A 15,806-nucleotide genomic window follows, 5' to 3' on the forward strand; every position below is an offset into this window, starting at 1 on the left:
TCTTCAACTCTGGGATTACCTTTCCCAGACGTGAAGAAGAGTCCTGTGGAGCTTGAAAGCGTGTCTCTTTCACCTACAGAAATTGGTCCAATAAAAGATATTACCTTACCCACCTGGTCTGTCTCATATCCTGGGACCAACATGGCTACACTACCACTGCCAACAGTATATCTTTTAGACAGAAGTCATGGTGCTTGGGGATGAAACTTGCATCAAAGCAGAAATTTTCAAAGAATGGTCTCTATTGTCCCTGAGGCAAGGAAGAGATTCCTGAATTAATAACCCAGTTGTATGGTTCCTAGTGTGATAAGTCCATCCATTATCCTCTCTTTCTAGGGCTCAATAATCCAGAATATTATACCCTTACATCTCACACTCTGCCTACTCTGATCCAAGACACACCATGCACCAATCATATGAAAGCAAGAGAAAAAGCTTTCCCATCAACATGGCACAACAAATCTCCAAGCTACATCAAAACATCCTGGCTATTGCTGAAAATCTGCCCTTTCCAGCCCCCCCAAATCCAATCTAAAAAGAAAACCAACACAGGGAAGCACATTTGTAAACAGCTGCTTGTGTCTGAGCTCTCAGCTGTCCATGAATATTTTACTTATGTTGTCTGCCTTAGATGTGTTTCAGAGTAGCAGCCGTGTTAGTCTGTATTCGCAAAAAGAAAAGGCGTACTTGTGGCACCTTAGAGACTAACCAATTTATCTGAGCATAAGCTTTCGTGAGCTACAGCTCACTTCATCGGATGCTGTAGCTCACGAAAGCTTATGCTCAAATAAATTGGTTAGTCTCTAAGGTGCCACAAGTACTCCCTTTCTTTTTGCCTTAGATGTGTTCACTCTTTGATGACTCTGTTTGCTGGTGTTTAGTCCTGTAAGCTTTGTTTCTTCAAAAGCCAAAGGATTAAGCTATTGTATGTGCTTGAGAGGTACGGCAAGGGCAATCCAGGTTACTTACCAGCAGGATCAGTTCAAAAGTCAGAAGTTTATGGTGCTCCTATGAGTGATTGAGATTTATACTTGCCTTAAAACTACTTTGACAATAGAAGTTAAGTGAATGCCTACACATTTCCCCCAAATAAACAAAACATCACCTAGTGCTAGAAGCATTGTGAGTGCAGAAGCATCTAAGAAAGGAACTGGCCAGCATTATGGAGTTTGCTGTAGTCCAATTGCCCCAAAAGATTTGGAAAAGAATGACTCTTTCCGAGGAGTGCAGGAAGTTTGGCAGTGTGCTGAGCTGATTTTCAAGGGTTGCTGAAATAATAATAATCAGCAGTTTTATAATGTTTTACAGTACTTTGAGCTGCACAGACTCTAAACTAGTTAATCCTCACAGCACCCCTTGAAGGACGGTAGGTTGAGTATTATCATGTTCTTACAGATGATGAAACTGAGAAAGGAAACGTGAAGTGACTTGCACAAGACCACAAAGGGAGTTAAATGAAGAAAGCTCAGCTCTCCTGAACGCTCATTCCTCCACTATGCTCTGCCTAACAGAGCATCCCAGTGATATGTGAACAAGATGGCCAGTGTCCCAGGAGAGAGAGAGAGAGAGATTTAAACAGGAGCCACTATGAGAACCCACATGCCCGCTGTGTGCTTCTGTCCCACCGACCAGAACAGAAGCACTATGCCAAGGTGATACAAGCCTTAATGGATAATTGTGGTTCCTGGATCTGTGTACATGCAGTACATACTACATACCATAGCCAAGCAAAACTAATGCCAGAATTTTCAAAAAAACTCCATACTTGGTAATTCATAAAGTCAGAGTTTACGGCCAGAAGATACCATGAGATCATCTAGTCTGACTTCCTGTATAGTGCAGGCCAGAGAATTTCATTGCTATCCCTGTACTGAGTCCAATAACTTGTGTTTGACGTAAGCATACCTTTCAGAAAGATATGCAGCCTTCATTTGAAGATGTCAAGAGATGGAGAATCAACCACTTCCTTGGGTTGGTTGTTCTAGTTGTTAATCAAATTCACTGCTAAAAATTTGTGTCTAACTTCTAATTTGCCTGGCTTCAGCTTCCAGGCATTGGTTCTGGTTAAGCCTTTCTCTGCTAAGTCAAAGAACCTTTAGTACCTAGTATTTTCTCCCTGGGAAGGTCCTTATACACCATAATCACATCACCTCGCCGTCTAAACAGATCGAGCTCTCTAAATCTCCCACTGTAAGGCATTTTTTTCGAGCCCTGGAATCACTTGTGTGGCTCTTTTCTGCCCCACTCCAATTTTTCAATATCCTAGAAAATGTGCACACCTGAACTGGATGCACTATTCCAGTACTGGTCTCACTAATACCAAACACAGAGGTAAAATCCCCTTCCTACTCCTATTCTCTACTCCTTTGTTCATATATCCAACTATTGCAGTGGCTCTTTTTGTCACAGCATCACACTGGGAGCTCATGTTAAGATGCTTGTCCATAATGATTCCTATGTCCTTTTCAGAGTCACTGCTTTCTCGGATACAGTCCCCAATTCTGTAGGCATGAGCTTCACTCCTCTTCCTAGGTGTATACATTTACATTTGGTGGGATTAAAACTTATTTTATTTGAATAGGCCAAGTTTACCAAGAGATTCCGATCACTCTCTATGACCAGCCTGGCATCCTTATTTACCACTCTGCCAATCTCTGTGTCATCTGCAAATTTTATAAGCAGTGATTTTTATACTTACTTCCAGATGACTGATACAAATATTGAATAGTGTTGGGTCTAGTACCGATCTTCATGGAACATTACTAGAAACTCCCTCCTTCAATGGCAATTCTTGTTGTTGACTACTTTTTGAAATCTGCCAGTTTGGAAAGGGTTTAGCCATTACATCTCACGGTTAGGGCCCTCTGACTATGAGTGGAATTCACAGAGCATGAATACTTCCCATTATCAGAAAATGCTCATGCATTCTAGTCAGTAAAATGTGGCATTGCAAGAACCACAAACTCTGATGCATCAAATCAATTTGCTGTAGACAAACTCTGGGTTGTTTTATATTATGCTAATTCAGATGTTTGAATATCATAATTTAACACTCCACCTGGGCTTTAATTCCTGGTCTTTCTCATCAAATGAAGGTTATTGTCAGTGACTCTGTTTAGAAAGCACAGAACCTGTAGTTGTGATGCAGGAGGGGGGGAACAGGAATTTGTTAGTGCTTTGGACATTTCAAAAGAGAAAAAACTGACAGCTCACATGTCAGGATGTAATTTATGCATCTCCTGAGCTCTGCAATAGACCTAATAATTCTGCCATGGGCTCTGCCACACATCAGAGGCCACCTACCTAAATCATGTGGATCGATATATAAAACCTACTTTTAAAGAAACAAGCTGTCAAGGAACCATGCTTCATACTCTAAATATTGGCTGGAAAATGAACATAGGAGACATCGATCCAGCAGGGGCAAGGGAAATGAGAGAGCTAGGTAATATTTGGAACGGCAAACATTTGTCATTGTATTCAAGAGGAGAGTTCAGAGGTAGAGAAGGACAGAGGCAAAAAGGGCTAAAAAAGTGCACTCCTGAAAACAGTGACTGCTCCGTGGGAATGCCTGTCTTGTTCTGGAGTTACACTCCCCGGACATAAAAATGAGATCTATGTCTAATTAGGAACCAAGGCTGAAAACCAGGAAGGGAGAAGGAATATGTTACAGAGCTGAGTCTGCTAGGCTGTGTGTCAGAACTGGCCTTTTTCTTAAACTGAACAGGCTTTTCTTTGGGGGGGGGACGACGGGACGGCGGAGGGAATGGAAAGCCCCTTTTTTGATCTGCTTTTTTAAAAAGCTATTTTTAAAAACTGTTACTTGACAATAACAATGGTAGTAGTTCCACCACCATTATGTTATGTGCACACAACCATGGACATGCCATTATGAACACTACCAGCTGTCAGAGAAACCGTGACCAAATGACCTCCCATTGTGGACTCGGATAATACTTAGCAAAGCCAACACGAACTGGATATGGCACGTTGTGAGTTACCTTCCCCCAAAACATCTCCTCTCTTCTCCCTCCTTTCTTGGTCATCACTGACAACTCTACTATCTCTGTTTGCCAGAAGCTAGGTATGGGTGGCAGGGGATGGATCATTTGATAATTACCTGGAACAATGAGAAGTAAATCTACAACCTTAGAGTCAAACACCCGTATGGAATTCAAACAAGCAGTCAAAACTCTCCTGGATTCCTTGAGAAACATCTTGTGCTCATACCAATGAGCTCAGTGCAATTATATCTTTTACAGACCAGGTGGGTGAGGTAATATCTTTTATTGGACCAACTTCTGTTGGTGAAAGACAAACTTTTGAGCTTCACAGAGGTCTTCTTCAGCTCTGGGATTATCTTTCCCAGATGTGAAGAAGAGCCCTGTGGAGCTTGAAAGCGTGTCTCTTTCACCTACAGAAATTGGTCCAATAAAAGATATTACCTTACCCACCTGGTCTGTCTCATATCCTGGGACCAACATGGCTACACTACCACTGCCATCAGGCTATTCTGTTCATTCCCTCTGGGCTATTGACCTTGCACCGGCCACTGTCGGAAGACAGGACACTGGGCTAGATGGACCTTTGGTCTGACCCAATATGGCCATTTTTATGTTCTTGTGTTCCTTATCTCTTCTGCTATGACCTTGGTGTACTTTTCAACTTCTCTGCCCACCGCCATACAAGTTGTGGCCAAATCCTGTTGCTTTCTGCTGTCCAACACTTCTAAAAACTCCATGCCTTCCTTTCTGTTTCTTTCATTAAAATCCTTTTCCAAGTGGTGACACTCTCTCATCCCAGCTGCTTCAACCTTCTCCTCTCTGGCCGCCCTCACTGCTGCATCTCTTCTCTGAAGCCTTTCCAAAATCCTGCTCTTAAGTTCATCTTCCTAGCCCCCCACTTTGTCCATGTCACTTGCCTCCCTGAATCCCTTTACAGACTTCCCCATCACCTTGTCCTGATTCAAGGCTCCATTCCTCCTGCATCTTTGACCTCCTTTCTTATACTTCACTCTCTGTTCACCTCATTGTGCCAATACTTTGTGCCTGGCCACACCTCTTTTAGACTCACCTCACCCTGCCCTCTGTGCATTCTTCCATGCTACTTTTATAGGGCAGGGACTGCATCTCACTGCATGTTCTGTACAGTGCAGAGCACAGTGTCAGCATTCAAGAAATGATTAAGAATAAAGCACTGCACACACTCATTAACTAATCACTAACACTCCTGAGAGGTATTATCATTCATAGAGGGCCAACAAACACCAAGGGCGGGCTCCATGAAAGGGCTTCGGCTTTGCAATGCTGAGTGTCACAGTGCCTAACTTTTAGGCACCTAAAAAAGCCAGGAACAACACTGCAGTCCACAAAGCTGAGTTAGGCACCTGGGCTGTCCATACAATGAATGGGGAGAGACAGGTGACTAAAAATGCGAACCACAAAAGCCAGCACGCTAGCCGATGGGAGCTGCCTAAGCCAGCCAATGGGCAATGACGACAACAGGGCTGTGTGCCATGCCCTGCCCTTCTCTCAGAGACAGGCGCCTAAGATCGGGCTGCAGGGAGGCTCCTCGCTCTGCTACAGGGGCGGCACCTGTGGACGGGGCAGCGCACAGAGCTGCCTGGCCACTCCTCCGCGTAGGAGTGGGAGGGGGAACATGCCGCTGCTTCTGGGAGCTACTTGAGGTAAGCCATGCCTGGAACCTGCACCCCTGACCCCACTGCACACTCAGGCAGTATCAGACCCTATTAAGGGACATCCTGCACCACCAAAGTTAGACTTTTGCCATTGACTACAATGGGTGCAGCATCTAGCCCAGCATTTCTCAAATGCGGCCACCTAGGGCTTTTCTTAGCCACAGCCTCCTGGGCTATGATTGGAGGAGAGAGGGGGCAAAGCAGCCCTTCCTCCTCCCTCGTGCTCCTGGATGCACTGTCTTGGTGTTGATTGCTGGGGCTGCCAGCGGGGGTTGGGCCCTGCCCCCCTCCGGAGACACCTGGGGCACAATGCCGGAAGAGCAGGCAGCTGGTGAGTTCCCCACCTTCCCAGGGATGGTGGGGCTCACTGAGGCTTTAGGCTTCAGCCCTAGTGTGGCGGGCCCCAGGCTGCAGCCACGGGGCTTCGGGCTCTGTCCCCCTGCTGCCTTCCCCAATCCCCCCCCCCCCCCCATCCAGGGTTTAATTTGTCCCCAGGTTTTCTGGGGCTGAGTAAGTCTGCTGTGAATAGTGATACTTTTATGTTTGTTAATACCACTTTTCACAACAGACTTACTAGCTAGCAATAAATAAAATGATAATGATCTGAATATGTATATGTGCATATTTATTTGTTTCCCCAAAACTAATTAAGTATTTTAGGAAAAAGTATGAGAGAGCAGCAAGAGCTGATGGCTGCAGTCTGAGGCCACCAAAGAATTTGTCCAGAAAACCCCATTCTAGCCCTACTCCCTGGCCACTAGATTATCACAGCAGTATTGCAAGCCAATCTACCACCACGGAACCAGTTTAGGTAGAATTCTTTTGCAGCTTTTGATTCTATTTTTCCCCCACTTACATTAAAAAATACCCTAAGTAACCTTCTTATCTACCACACAGGCCAGGTGAGGACTAAATAATATTTGCAGAACACTTTGGAGAAATGAATAATTAGACAAATGCCAACTATTATTATTACACATTCAAAACCAGCAACTAGGCACAATGAGAGGCATTAAAACTGAACTCTTGATCCTGCCTCCCCTTATTTTACTCAGCTTAAGTTAGACTCTTGATAGTAGTATTTAATACCTGCTGGACTTGTGGGTTTCTGTCCTCAGTCATTGTGCCGAGAATCTGGCACATTTGCTTTGCGTTCTTGACCGACAAAATATTTAACAGTGCCATCAAGTGGTCAAGTGTTTGTTAGCTCCAGATTGTTTTCTAGCATGCAAGCTTCATTCTACAATTCCAGGTATCAGTCTGGTGGTGGTAGATACTGGATATCTATAAAAGTGCCTATCTTGTATAACCATATCTGCATGCTATTATTGCGGATAAATCCGTGCTGCCTACGTTTTAAGATTTCTGATGTGTTCAAGGAATCCTGAATGAGCAGTGAGCTGATGCTTTCCAAAGTTCACGAATCTTTAGTGTTTGTAATTTGACTTTGTGGCCTCTTGGAAGCAGATGGATGCCTGGTGACACAGCACTTCTGGGTGGGGTGAGGGGGAGAAGGGAGGGCAGACTTTGTGTATGTGTGAGATGGGGTGGACTAGGGCCAGAGACCCTTTGATGGAGGCCTCAGAGTCTTACCACACCCATCCCAGAAAAGGAGCAGTAGAAGAGTCCTCCAAGCAGCCTAGAGTGGCTACAGAGGAAGCAACCAATCACAGAGGCTGCAGAGAGCAGCCAGTCGGGGCCCAGGAGAGCCATATAAAAGGAGCTGCAAACCTAGAAATAATCCATTTCTCTTTGGTGCTAGAGGAGTGCAGATGGTGCTCCTGGCTGACCAAAGGAAACTGCACCATGGACCGCTCAGGACTGGTGAGGACCAGAGCAGTGAGGAAGAGCTCCTGGCGGGCTGCTGGGCCTGAACTTAGATAAGTCTTGAGGTAAGAGTGAAGATTTGGCAAAGGGTGGGGAAGAGCTGAATGCCAAACAACAACCCACAATGGCCAGCAAACAGAGCTGTGAACAGGGGCATTTGAGTGAGAGTTCCGCTGGAGGAGAAGGGGGGAGGCAAGCCCCTGGTCCTTAGGGATGGTGAGTGAGGTTTCTTCTGTTTGTTTTGTGTTTTTTCTGTTTTGTGTATAAGGACAGAGAGGCCTGTCACCAGAGCTGACCCAGAGAACAGAAGGGTCTTCTGTCTGCCAGGAGCTAAGATATGGGCTGTGGACCTGAGGTTGAAGAGGATCCTAATGGGAGCAGGAAAGAATCCACTGACTATCCATCACGTGGGAATAAATGACACAACTAGATTCTCCTGGAACATATCAAAGGAGACTATGCCAGGTTGGGGAAGATGCTTAAGGAAACAGAGGCTCAGGTTATCTTCAGTGGGATTCTGCCTGTCTCTAGAGGAGGAGAATGAAGGTGAGATAAGAGTATGATGATCAACAGATAGCTCTGGCAGGGGTGCTATTAGGAGGGCTTTGGGATGTTTCCCAACTCGGAGGCATTCACAGGCAGAGGATGGTTCTTGTAGAATGGATTCCACCTGAGTAGGGAGGGGAATAGACTTCTGGGATGAAGGTTGGCACAACTAATTAAAAGAGCTTTAAACTAGGAACTCAGGGGAGACCCTTGGGAGATGCTCATGTATTCTCCATGCCTGATTTTAACATTGAGAGGGAGGAAAATCAAGTACAGCAATGGAGAAAGGAACAGCAGTGGGTAGGAGAATGGTATCAGCACTATCCTTCCTCTTAATGTCCAGTCAAATAGGTGATACTGGTAGTAGAATGACTGTATCCAATCAGGCAAGGAATGTGGGCAAAGCCAAGCAGCAACAGTTAAGACGTTCGTACACCAATGCAAGGAGCCTGGGTAACAAAATGGAGCAACTAGAGCTTCTGGTGCAGGAAGTGAAACTAGATATTACAGTGATAACAGAAACATGGTGGAACAGAAGTCATGACTGGAGCACAGGTATTGAAGAGTGTGTGCTGTTCAGGAAAGATTGAAATAAAGACAAAGGTGGTAGAGTAGCATTGTATATTAATTATAAGGTGGACTGTAAATAAATTATTAGTGATGGAATGGATAAGACAGTCTCTTTTGGCCAAAATCACATTGGGGAAGAAAGCTACTAGAGGTTCTCCTGATATAATGCTTGGGATGTGCTACAGACCACCAGGATCCGATTTGGATATGGATAGAGACCTTTTTAATGAAATAAATACTACTAGGAATTGTGTGATTATGGGAGACTTTAATTTCCCAGATATAGATTGGACGACAACTGCTATTAATAGTAGTGGGGCCCAGATTTTCCTGGATGCGATAGCTGACAGATTTTTTTCTCCAAATAGTTGCTGAACTAACAAGAGGTGATGCCATTTTAGACTTTGATATTGGTGAGTAGTAGATGACCTCGGAAGAACTGGTTGTAGAAAACAACCTTGGTTTGAATGATCATGAGTTAATTCCATTTAAACTAAATGGAAAGATAAACAAAAATAGATCTGCAACAAGTGTCCTTGATTTCAAAAGAGTTAACATTAAAAAATGAAGGGAATTAGTTAGAGAAGTGGACTGGATTGAAGAACTCAAGGATCTGAATGTGGAGGAGGCTTGGAATTACTTTAAGTCAAAGTTGCAGATGTTATCTGAAGCCTGCATCCCAAACAAGGGGAAACAATTCAAAGGAAAGAGTTCCAGACCAAGCTGGATGAGCAAGCATCTCAAACAGGTGATTAAAAGAGAGCCTACAAGGACTGGAAGATGGGAGGGATCAGCAAGGAAAGCTACCTCTTGGAGATCAGAAAGTGCTGGGATAAAGTGAGAACTGCCAAAAGCCAAGCAGAGTTGGACCTTGCAAAGGGAATTAAAACCAATGGTAAAAGGTTCTCTAGCCATATAAATAAGAAGAAAACAAGGAAAGAAGTGGACTACTAAACACTGAGGATGGGGTGAAGATTAAAGATTATCTAGACATGGACCAACACCTAAACAAATACTTTGCCTCCGTTTTTAATGAAGACTTTGGGGGTAGTGGCAGCATGGCCAATGGCCATGAGGATATGGAGGTAGAAATAACCACATCCAAGGTGGAAGTAAATGTTAGGATATAGCTATTCAGGCCTGTCTGTAAAGGCCAAGACTTTAAGAATTTAGGTGTATTCTTATCACTTGGCTAGTTATAGAGGTATAAAAGAGAGAATCAAAATCACTGTCTGCAAGTGTAAGGGCTTTCTCTTACTGTGACCGTTTGAGGCCCTGTGCTTAGGCTAAGGCCTTTGGCTAAGCAACAGAGGCAGCCATAAGCTGGGAAACTATTGGTCACATCCTCACATTCCAACCTAGTCTCATTGAAATAAGGTGCTATTGGGCTGTTAGGATACAATCCTGTCCTGATAGTGCCTATCACCTCCAGAGAAAGGGATGCGCCTAGAAGATGTAAAAGGAAACTTACTTTGATAGCATCCTGTCTGGCAAGAACTCACTTATCAATAGCTGGGATGTGAAATCCTCATTTCTGTGTTTGTTCTATCACTGTAGTCCCCATTTCCCCATTGTTTGTCTGTATAATCTCTGTCTGGTTCTGTGATTGTTCCTGTCTGCTGTATAATTAATTTTGCTGAGTGTAAACTAATTATGTAACCAATTATATCCCACCACCTTAATCATGTTACAATATGTTAGGATTGGTTAGTTAAATTTCAGGAAAATGATTGGTTAAGGTATAGCTAAGCGGAACTCAAGTTTTACTATATAGTCTGCAGACAATCAGGAAGTGGGTGGGTGTGTGGAGGAGAAATGGGAACAGGGAATGGGGGTGGGCAATTGGAATCATTTTTGGCTAAGAGCAGGAATGGGAACAGGGACACAGGTGTAAGGCTCTGCGGTGTCAGAGCTGGGAAGGGAGATACTAAGGAAGGAAACTGGAATCATGCTTGCTGGAAGTTCACCCCAATAAACATCAAATTGTTTGCGCCTTTGGACTTCGAGTATTGTTGCTCTCTGTTCATGCGAGAAGGACCAGGGAAGTAAGTGGGTGAAGGAATAAGCCCCCCTAACAGTAAGAGTCAAACAACTTAATAGGATTACAGCGTGGGGCCTGGATAATCTGCATCCATGAATATTAAAGGAACTTGCACATGAAATTACAAGTCAGGTTGGCAGAGACTGGTAGGGGGGCTCACCTTCCTCTGCATTATAGGGCATGGGTCACTTGCAGATTTAAACTAGTGTAAATGGTGAATTCTTTGTAACTCAAAGTCTTTAAATCATGATTTGAGGATTTCAGTAACTCAGCCAGAGGTTAGGGGCCTATTTCAGGAGTGGGTGAGGTTCTGTGGCCCGATGTGCAGGACAGGCTAATGATCACAATGGTCCCTTCTGACCTTAAAGTCTGAGTCTGACCTCCTTTTCTGGGTCTATCCACATAATAGTGTGTGTCAAATGGTGGCATGTAATGCACTGGTTGTCCTGGTCATTGCGAGATGGATGGATGATATTTAAGGAGCTATGGATCTACACTGAAACACTGTACTATTTCCCGAAGTATCACTAAAGGACCCATGGGCAATCTGGATCCATTCTTATCAGAGATCACATCCAGGATACACACCTCAATTTCATCTAACTTCTGACATTCCCATGGGATGGGGAAGGAAGTTTCTCCCCATATATCAGCCCCCACAACATTCTTTGGAGAGATTTTTAAAATGTTTGACGACTTTGGGGTATCATATATGTTGCTCAGTATCTTGCCCAGTTATCTACCTATCCTCTAAATAACAGATGGCACAACTTAACCCCCAAAGCACCCAATCCATTTTTGTTGAAATACTACTTGTGCATTGGCTATACCCTATGGTAACTTCCATACCTAAGCAGCCCTGTGGGTGTTCATAGTAAGAAATTTCCCTTGTTCCCTGATAATGTGCTTGGGACAGGTCAAGGTCTCTGAACTTGAACTCTCTTGCCAGTTTAGCAAATAAATCTGAAGGTCTGAGGTTGGATATTGATCCGTCTCCAACCTGGGGTTTATAGGGACTTTACAGTTCCCACAAATTCTTCCACTTCCGCCATCTTTGCAGATACACACACATCTGTGCATCACACTCACTAAACTCCACAGGGTAAGTTATTCTCTGCTTTGGCAGTTCTTCTGATTGTCTTTCTACAGGTTCCTACAATGCAGAAGCGACAGGACAAGATTCTAACAATTTGGTAACTGCATTTTCAGCCATCTGCATCTTTGCCATTGCATATTAAATACATATGTTCATTACATCTTCCACCAGATTCAACTCATGAAGCATGGTGCTCCAGCCTGATTTAAACTGTAGTCAATTTCTGCCAACCAGTGATGGCTCATTTCCTTCGGGCACAATAAATAGTAATGATAAGCCATTGCCTTTATAATGGACAGTGACCTGCAAGCATCCTAATGCTTTTGTTTCTCCAGGATTTCTAAAGCTTCTGGAGACTGATATTCTAGGTTCTTTCTACTTTCCAAAGACCAGAAGTCTTGAAGTATCTCAGGGGGGGTCCCCAACCTAGACTGTTCATATGATAACAGTTAGCAAAGGGTGAAAGCAAGACACTCCTTTGGGCATATTCTGATGGGTCAACAGATTAGGGAGTCTCCTCCCAAATCTGGAATGGCCAGTGGTAGGCTGAGACATTGAGCTCTCAAAGTGGGGATCTACAGAGAAAATGTTATGTTTCTGTTGAGCTGTGATGACAGACAAAGGTCAGAGCAAAACAGGGCTTGAAGATACCATGAGCTTCAGCTCTGCTGAAAACAATATATTGCACAGATTTTCTTTAGAGGTTTACAAATGCCCTCTGTTCAAAGATGATCCTCACTCACTTCCAGAAGTGAAGGAAGGGGAGGAAAGTCTTTAGGGAAAAGATTGTTTAATGTTTTTTGTACATTTTCTCTTTTTTCTATATTTTTCTATAATTCCTTCCTAAAATGCCCTAGAGCTAATAACAAAATCCCCTGCCCCCCAGCGTTTACAATCCAGTTTACTCACGCAAGAAAATAGTACAAGTAAAAATAGACTGAAATCCAACACAGATTCATAGAGTTCAGGGCCACAGGGGATCACTATGATCATCAGGACTGGTGAGCTGGTCCAGTGATCGATATTACTGTGTTAAAAATTTGCAACTTGTTTCCACTCTGAACTTTGCTAACTTCCACTTCCAGCCATTGGATTTTGTTGTTTTGCCTTTGTCTGCTATGCTGAAGAGCCCCCTAGTGCTAGATATCTCCTCCCTGCATAGATATCTATAGCCAATGATCAAATTGCATCTCTTTTTTTTTTCTTTTTTCTTTTATAAACTTAACTGGATTGAGCTCTTTAAGGGTTTGTCTACACTGGTAAGTTTCTGCGCCACAAGTGATACCATTTTTATTAAAACGCTGGAATTAAACCGCTGTTGAGTGTCAGCCCGGTACTCCTTGGGACGCTGGAGCACATCCGCATTAGCAGCTCTTGCAACCGCAAAGAGAGCAGTGCATTGTGGTAGCTATCCCACGGTGCAACTGGCCAAGGGGGCTTTGGGAAGGGTTTGCAATGCTTCATGGGGCAGGCACGACGTCATGGGATGCAGGTTTCCCAATCCCATTGTTCCATGGGCATCCTACTACCTTGCCAGCTGCTTTTCAATGGGGGGTGGGGAGATGTGTGACAGGGAGTGTGTGTGTGGGGGGGGGGAGAGACACAGTGTGGTTTGGGGGACAGAGTGTATCAGCATGCTGTCTTGTAAGTTTAGACAGTGGGAGAAAGCAACCAGTCCTGGGGGGGGAGGGGAAACCCTGACATCAGTCCCCATCTCCCTCCCTGGGCTCTCTGCACAGCTCTCCCTCTCCATCGCACCGGTGCCTCTGTGTTCAACAGCACGAGCGTTCCACATTAATGGTTTGCTTTGTGTCCCAGAGCAGATCAGCACAGCCCACAACAGCTGTCAGAAACAGTGCTGTGAAAGTGGGGGGGGGCACATGTCTCCAGGGCAGCCGAGTTCAAAACAATGAGCAGAGCGGTCACTTGAGGCATTATGGGACAGCTCCGGAGGCCAATTACAGCACAGAAAGCAATCAAATGTCTACACTGGCAATAGAGAGCTGGAGACTCTATGCAAATAGCCTTTCGACTCTCGTCGAGGTGGTTTCTTTGCAGCACTGCAACTGAGGCGTTTCTGCGCCTGAAGGGGCTTGGCAGTGTGTACACATCTGCAGTTTGAGTGCAAAAAGCTGCTTTACTGCGCAGAAACTTGCCAGTGTAGACAAGCCATAAGTCTCTCCCTGTAAGCCAGGTTTTCCAGACCTTGAATCATTCTCCTGGCTCTTCTCTGAACACTCTCCATCTTTTGACAATCTTCTCGAAGTGTGGACACCAGAGCTGGACACAGTATTCCAGTAGTGGTCTCACCAGTGCTCTGTAAAATTGCAGTATCCCCTCCCTTCTCCTGCCCACTATTCTGCAGTTAGTCAATACATCTTATATATCATATTAGAGGCCCTTCAAGAGTACCTTGCAACCTCCTGTCCTCCCCTAATGGTCTCAAGAAATCTCTTCTTTCCCTCAAAGTATGCTAGAATCAGGGGACTACCTTAGTAAGGAGGGAGCAGCAACTCATAAGTCTCTGTAATTAGTAGTTCTTAAATAAGAACTGCAGAAGAGTAGGCCTTCCTACCAAATCAGTCCTTCAGGAGGCTGCCAACACAACCAAAGCACTTAGATCGGATCCCAGCTGCAAAAGCAGTCAGGTTTCCTGTTTTCCACAGGGGGTGATAAACCAAACCTCCCAAGGGGAACAATATCCAAAGGGAGGAGACTGGCCTGGAAAAGTAGAACTCCACACTGAGCAACCACTATGGAAAATGAGTCCTAGTAATGGCAGAGCCAGAAGGATACCGGCTGAGTTCCACAGGAGCCTTCCTCACATCTATACCTCTGCAGAATCCATTGCAAAAGTAGCTCTGGAAAGAGGAGGTCCCGCAAAGGCCCCTTGGCCATGAGTAAGGAGTACTATGAACTCCATCACAGACTTCCTGGGTGACCATGAGCAGGCCATCTAGTCTCTCCATGCCTCAGTTCCCCACCTGTAAAATGGGGACGATAAAAATTCCCTTCCTCATGGGCATGATGTGAAGATATATAAAACTTGGTGACACACTTAGTTGCTACAGCAGGGGTCGGCAAGCGTGCCAAAGACGGCATGCGAGCCGATTTTTAATGGCACACTGTGGTCTGCCGGGTCCCAGCCGCTGGCCCCGCTCAGCCCACGGCCAAACCCATGCCATTAAAAATCCTGCCCGCTCTTCTCGGCCCCCGCCTCCCCCCCACGCAGGGGCAGGGTGAAGAAGCTTGGTCCTGCCGGCTGCTGCTGCAGGGCAGACAAGGTCCCCCCACCCCCGCCTCTTCCCCCAGCGTGCTGGGTTCCTGCCCCTCCTCCTCTCCCTCCCTGCCGCCCATCAGCTGATGGCCCTTGAGAGGAGGGGGAGAAGCGGAGCCAAGCTGCAGCACGCTCACTGCTCTGGGGAGGAGGTGGAGAAGAGGTGGGGATGGGGCCTTGGGTAAGGGGGCTGGAATCAGGGCATATCCCTTCCAGCCCCCTGCCGCGAGCCACTCTGGGCAGGGGGCTAGGAGCATCCCCATGACCCCAGCCCACACCTCCAGCCCTCTGCCCTGACCCCTACTACCCATACCCCAGCCCTCTGCCCTGATCCCTGCATCCCCCCACACACACCCAGCCCTCTGCCCTGACCCCTGCACCCCCCCACGACCCCAGCCCTGACTCCAGCACCCCCACACATACCCAGCCCCCCCACACCCCATCCCCTGACTCCTACACCCCCCTCAAACACCTCCAGCCCCCTGCCCTGACTCTTGCACCCCCCACATTCCAACCCCCACCCTGCGCACCAAACGGGAGCTCCTGCACACACACCCCACAGTCCCACCTGCACCCCTCGCACCAAATGGGAGCTGCCCAGGTAAGCACTCCACACCCAAACCTCCTGCCCCAACCCTGTGCCCCCTCCCTCATTCTGTTTCCTGGCCAGACCCTGCACCCCAGCCTGCTCCTTCATCCCCAGCCCTGTTCTCAGCACACTCCCACCCTCATCTCAGTGCAGAGAGAGAGA

General features: G+C 45.9%; 1 protein-coding gene and 1 long non-coding RNA gene across 4 annotated transcripts in view; one reads left to right on the top strand and one right to left on the bottom strand.

Moving 5' to 3' along the window:
* DNAI1 (dynein axonemal intermediate chain 1) overlaps positions 1–15,806 on the bottom strand; it is a 272,825-nt gene that overhangs the window by 164,748 nt on the left and 92,271 nt on the right. The gene's annotated exons all lie outside the window — the stretch shown is intronic.
* On the top strand, positions 7,465–9,073 carry LOC311521157. Its single transcript, XR_014711814.1, has 3 exons — positions 7,465–7,590; positions 7,794–8,071; positions 9,010–9,073. It is a non-coding gene; the product is annotated as an uncharacterized lncRNA (long non-coding RNA).

Source organism: Lepidochelys olivacea (assembly GCF_965140295.1).
Source record: "Lepidochelys olivacea isolate rLepOli2 genome assembly, chromosome: 5".
NCBI classification, from domain to species: domain Eukaryota; kingdom Metazoa; phylum Chordata; order Testudines; family Cheloniidae; genus Lepidochelys; species Lepidochelys olivacea.